We start from the raw sequence: 5,867 nt of genomic DNA, 5'->3' as shown, positions 1-5,867 counted from the left end.
TAAGGACTTAAGGTACTAGAATTAGTTCTAAATTCATAAGAAATTTTTCCCTTATTTTTTTGAAAAGGCAACCTTTTTTGATGTTTAGAGGCATTGACCAATGTGATTTATAACTATTTTATTTATGAATTATTGAAAACTATCATCTAGTAAGCACTCACCTGAAGTCAGGAAACGTTTCTTCACTTAATCCTTTTAATCCTTTTTTAAAAAGATTTATTTAGCTATTTGAAAGACAGAGTTGCAGATAGACAGAGGCAGAAGGGGAGAGAGAAAGAGGACTTCCATCCACTGGATAACATCCCAAATGGTCGCAACAGTCGGAGCCGTGCTAATTGAAAGCCAGGAGCCAGGAGCTTCCTCCAGGTCTCCCATGCAGGTGCAGGGGCCCAAGGACTTGGGCCATCTTCCACTGCCCTCCCGGGCCACAGCAGAGAGCTGGACTGGAAGAGGAGCAGCCGGGACTAGAACCAGAGCCCATGTGGGATGCTGGCACTGCAGGCGGCGGCTTTACCCACTATGCCACAGCACCAGCCCCTCACTTAATCCTTAGAACAAACAGATAACCATTATTGCAACTAATCCTAATTTATGAAAAGAATAAATGAAGAGAGCTTGATGAATCTGCCAAATTCACAAAGTTAAAATAAACTGGATATTCAATCCCATCAAGGTGGAATGTACCAATGCCATCTCACTAGTCCAAGTGATTAATTTCAGTTCACAATTGATCATAATGAAAGGACTAAGAGTCAAAGGGAGTACATAAACAAGTCTAGTACCTGCTAATACTAACCGATAGAATAAATAAAGTGGAGAGTGATCCAACGTGGGAAACGAGATACTCAGCAGACTCATAGAATGGCAGATGTCCTAAACAGCACTCTGGCCTCAGAATCAGTCCTAAAGGCATTCCGATCTGGCTGAAAAGCCCATGAGAGTATTTCAGGCATGGAAAGCCAAGACACTCTGGCAAAAAAAAAAAAAAAAAAAAACCTAAATGAGGGATCTCTGTGAGTGAGATCCCAGTGGAAAGAACAGGTCTTCAAAGAAGGAGGTACCTTTCTCTGAAGGGAGGAGAGAACTTCCACTTAGACTATGACCTTGTCTAAACAAGATAAGAGTTGGAGAACTCAAAAGGCTTCCATAGCCTTGGAAACTCGTGACTGGCGCATAGGGAGATTACTGATGCCATAAACAGGAGTGTCAATTGGTAAAGTCAACAACAGGAGTCACTGTGCACTTACTCCTCATGTAGGATCTCTGTCCTTAATGTGCTGTACATTGAGATTTTATGCTATAATGAGTACTCAAACAGTATATTTCACTTTGTGTTTCTATGTGGGTGCAAACTGTTGAAATCTTTACTTAATGTATACTAAACTGATCTTCCGTAAAAAAAATTATCAATTCTCAGCTTGACTCTTACTGGGATTAAACATGACAATAGGTCTGATCTGATTTCATCATCATTTAAAAAATCATCTATTATTTTTCACTTTATGTTTCTGTGTGGGAGCAAACTGTTGAAATCTTTGCTTAATGTATACTAAACTGATCTGTATATAAAAAGAATCGAAAATGAATCTTGATGTGAATGGAAGGGGAGAGGGAGTGGGAAAGGGGAGGGTTGCGGGTGGGAGGGATGTTATGGGGGGGAAGCCGTTGTAATCCATAAGCCGTACTTTGGAAATTTATATTCATTAAACAAAAGTTAAAAAAAATAAACTGGAGGTAGGATAAAAAATTTCTGTGCTATGCCAAATATTCCCTTAGTACCAATCTGCCTGCTAGAAGTTGATGTATAATTTTTCACATCAAATTGCACATTTATTTAGCTCTATAGTTATTTTGACATCTGCAAATGAGAAAAAAAAACTTACTGCTAATTTGTGCTACACTTAAGATAATAGGAGTTATAGTGAGGCACTCCCAATATGAATGGAAATAAGATTGCCCTAGGCCGGCACCACAGCTCACTTGGCTAATCCTCCACCTGTGGTGCCAGTACCCTGGGTTCTAGTCCTGGTTGGGGTGCCGATTCTGTCCCGGTTGCTCCTCTTCCAGTCCAGCTCTCTGCTGTGACCCAGGAAGGCAGTGGAGGATGGCTCAAGTGCGTGGGCCCTGTACCCGCATGGGAGACCAGGAAGAAGCGCCTGGCTCCTGGCTTTGGATCTGCACAGCACTGGCCATGGCGGCCATTTGGGGGGTGAACCAACGGAAAAAGGAAGACCTTTCTCTCTCTCTCTCTCTCTCTCACTGTCTAACTCTGCCTGAAAAAAAAAAAAAAAAAAGTGCCCCAAAGAGATTCACCACCTCAAATCCAAAGAAAGGTCCTATGGTTAGTCACCTGCATTATTAAATCAAGGCATTGTACATAAAGAAAAAAAAAAGAATTAATGTTAAGAACACAAGAGATCTGAGCATGGCTTCGGGACCTCATTGTTTGGGCGTGTAATCTCCACATCGGGATGTAACTGACAAAGTGTACTCAGAAAAAGGCTGTGGGAACAGAATAGGTGTGCTGACTCACAGGAGTCTAAGAAAAGGGAAGTCTCGGAAGCAAACAATTACAGAGCAGCCAATCATGGATTTACACTGGGTGGAGTAAATCATTGCTAAGCAGACTTCAATGCTAAGGTGTCCTTATACATGTACTCTAGTGTGTGAGAACAGTTCAAGACACCTTAGTTAAAAGGCACTTAAAATAAACTGACTTCTCATGTTCTGGTGCCAGCTCCCTGTTGTACTGGGTCAGCTTAAGTATTCTGATTAGCTTTATGTTTTAAAGTGATGGACTGACATTCTGGTTTGCATATCAACCTTTGTATGCTGGTGAATATGGTTGCATTTCTATAAACCAGAAAGAGAGTTCTTTCTCATTCTGCAGATCTAACCTGGTATATGGTGACCCTATCAAGGTAAGGACCAATTCCTGTGAACTTACTGAGAAACCTGGCACCTATCTATACGTGGCACTCCAGTCATCTTAGTTTTTACATTTTTACAGCTTCTACACTTTGTGTATTTTTTTTTTTTTTTTTTTTTGACAGGCAGAGTGGACAGTGAGAGAGAGAGACAGAGAGAAAGGTCTTCCTTTGCCGTTGGTTCACCCTCCAATGGCCGCCGCGGCCGGCGCGCTGCGGCCGGCGCACCGCGCTGATCCGATGGCAGGAGCCAGGAGCCAGGTGCTTTTCCTGGTCTCCCATGGGGTGCAGGGCCCAAGCACCTGGGCCATCCTCCACTGCACTCCCTGGCCACAGCAGAGGGCTGGCCTGGAAGAGGGGCAACCGGGACAGAATCCGGCGCCCCGACCGGGACTAGAACCCGGTGTGCCGGCGCCGCTAGGCGGAGGATTAGCCTATTGAGCCGCGGCGCCGGCCCTGTGTATGTTTTGATAGTTATATCAATGGCTACACAAAAGCCACTTGACAGAAGTTGTCTTCTAACATGAGCACTTCATTCTGACCTAAGTTATTTATTTTTTGCCCTAGGGTATTTGCTTTATCATCCTCTAATCTCAACCATTTGAGTCACATAGTGAATAGGAAAACAAGATTCTGCAAAAATTTTTGTTCGGACATTTCTAGTTAGGATACATGCAAAAGGGACTGCAGAATTGAGAACAGGATTCAGTGAATTTTTTGATATTTAAACTCATTTTAGAATTATGTTACTATTAATGATTACATACCTTTTACAATATAAATATGGTCGAAAACAAGTAAATTTGACAATGCTATGCTCTGAATGTCTGCGTCATCCCACAGAATTCATGTGGAAATTTAATCCCAATGTAATGGAGTCAAGAGGTGTGGCCTTGAAGGGAGTTTTGACTTCAATTAGTGCCTTTGGAAAAGAGGCTTGAGGATGCTTGTGGGGCTCCTTTTGCCACCTGAGGACACAGAGAGATGCCCTCACCACACATTGCACCTGCTGGTACCTTGATATTGCATTTCCCAGCCTCCAGAACTGTGAGAAATAAATTTCTATTGTTGACAAATTGCCCAGTCTAAATTTTTTTGTTGCAGCATTATTTTTTTAGAAAAGATTCATTCATTCATTCATTCATTCATTCATTTGAAAGGTAGAGTTACAGAGAAGCAGAGGCAGAGAGACAGAAATCTTCCATCAGATGGTTCACTCCTCAGATGGCTGCAAGGGTCGGAGCTGTGCCAATCCAAAGCCATGAGCCAGAAGCTTCTTCCAGGTCTCCCACACAGGTGCAGGAGCCCAAGTACTTGGGTCATCTTCCACTGCTTTCCCAGGTCATAGCAGAGAGCTGGATCAGAAGCGGAGCACCTGGGACTCGAACTGGCACCCATATGGGATGCCGACGCTGCAAGAGCCAGCTTTACCCACTATGCTACAGCGCCAGCCCCTGTAGCATTATCTTTAAATGATATAAAAATTCCAGGTATTGGAGGGAAGCAGGACCCTGCCTTTACTACATGTTTCCCCGCAGAGGCGTTTACTTTGTGCACTAGCAACCTTGGAACAGGGAGCTAAGCAAAGACTGTGCAAGCTGAAACCCAGGGGACTGAGGCCTCATATGAGCAATTTGTCTCCTCCTGTTGGTCTCTGCCACTCCTCTTTCTCCATACACTCTTGCTCCACAGTCCATAGATGCAGGAGGCATGGCTCACTGCTGCTCTGCAGCCATTAGCTCACATATGCACCTTCCAAGGGACCCATAGGTCTACCTCGCTGGCGATGTGCTCAAATGAAAACTACAGTGATTGCTGGTAGCTCATTGCTTCATCTCCAGTTCCCCAGAACCCTATTCTCTATTTGCTGTTCCCTATTCAGCCAGGCAATTCAACATAAATGCCTGTGTGCTCCTACAGGTACAGGAAATGTTATGCTATTCTACAGTAAATTAGCCCTGACTACCCATTGGTAGCTGTTTACTTGCACTGAAGTGAAAAATAGCACACGCATCTATACACTCAAAAATGCACCCTTATGAAACCTTGGAGGGAAATAAAATGAGAAGAGAGAGTGGTTCTGAAAGTTACACCTGATAAAGAAACAGAAGTGTCAGCTCTACAAAGTAAAGCATTTGCCAGGGAGAAAAATGACTTATTTCAGCACTTCTAACACCATGGAATCCTCAGTTAGCCTGGTAGATTCCTTATCAGTAAAGGGAATGATTGGAAATGCACTTGAGAGTCACTACAGCAGATGTCCTGAGAGAATCTTCAAGTCCAGAAGTTTCCTGTTGGGTAACACAACAAACTGTCCTCAGCATTTTTTTGGCTTATTAGAACCAAGTGTAATTCAGGAGTTCTTTATTTTTTAAATGGATTATCTTGAAAGTTACAATTGTTAGTCAGACCAAAGGCACCCCATAATGTTTATTAAATGAAAAATGGTTTGCAACTTTCTATGTTGTGTCAAAATGCAGTTACCAGAACACATGTGTCTGAAAATATTTCTCCCTTTTGAAAAACTTAGGTATCGTCATCACTAGATTTTTTGCCCACATTTATGACACTATGTGTGACTTCTTTTTTAAAAAATTTTTTTTGATAGGCAGAGTTAGACAGTGAGAGAGAGACAGAGGGAAAGGTCTTCCTTCCATTGGTTCACCTCCCAAATGGCCGCCACGGCCAGCGCACTGCGCTGATCCAAGGCCAGGAGCCAGGTGCTTCCTCCTGGTCTCCCATTTAGGTGCAGGGCCCAAGGACCTGGGCCATCCTCCACTGCCTTACCGGGCCACAGCAGAGAGCTGGACTGGAAGAGGAGCAACGAAGACAGAATGCGGTGCCCCAACCGGGACTAGAACCTGGGGCACCGGCGCGGCAGGCAGAGGATTAGCCTAGTGAGCCGCAGCGCTGGCCACTATGTGTGACTTCTTACACGTG

Source organism: Oryctolagus cuniculus, chromosome 8, assembly GCF_964237555.1.
Source record: "Oryctolagus cuniculus chromosome 8, mOryCun1.1, whole genome shotgun sequence".
NCBI classification, from domain to species: domain Eukaryota; kingdom Metazoa; phylum Chordata; class Mammalia; order Lagomorpha; family Leporidae; genus Oryctolagus; species Oryctolagus cuniculus.
The sequence above is the reverse complement of the archived record's forward strand: the minus strand, read 5'-3'. Positions refer to the sequence as shown.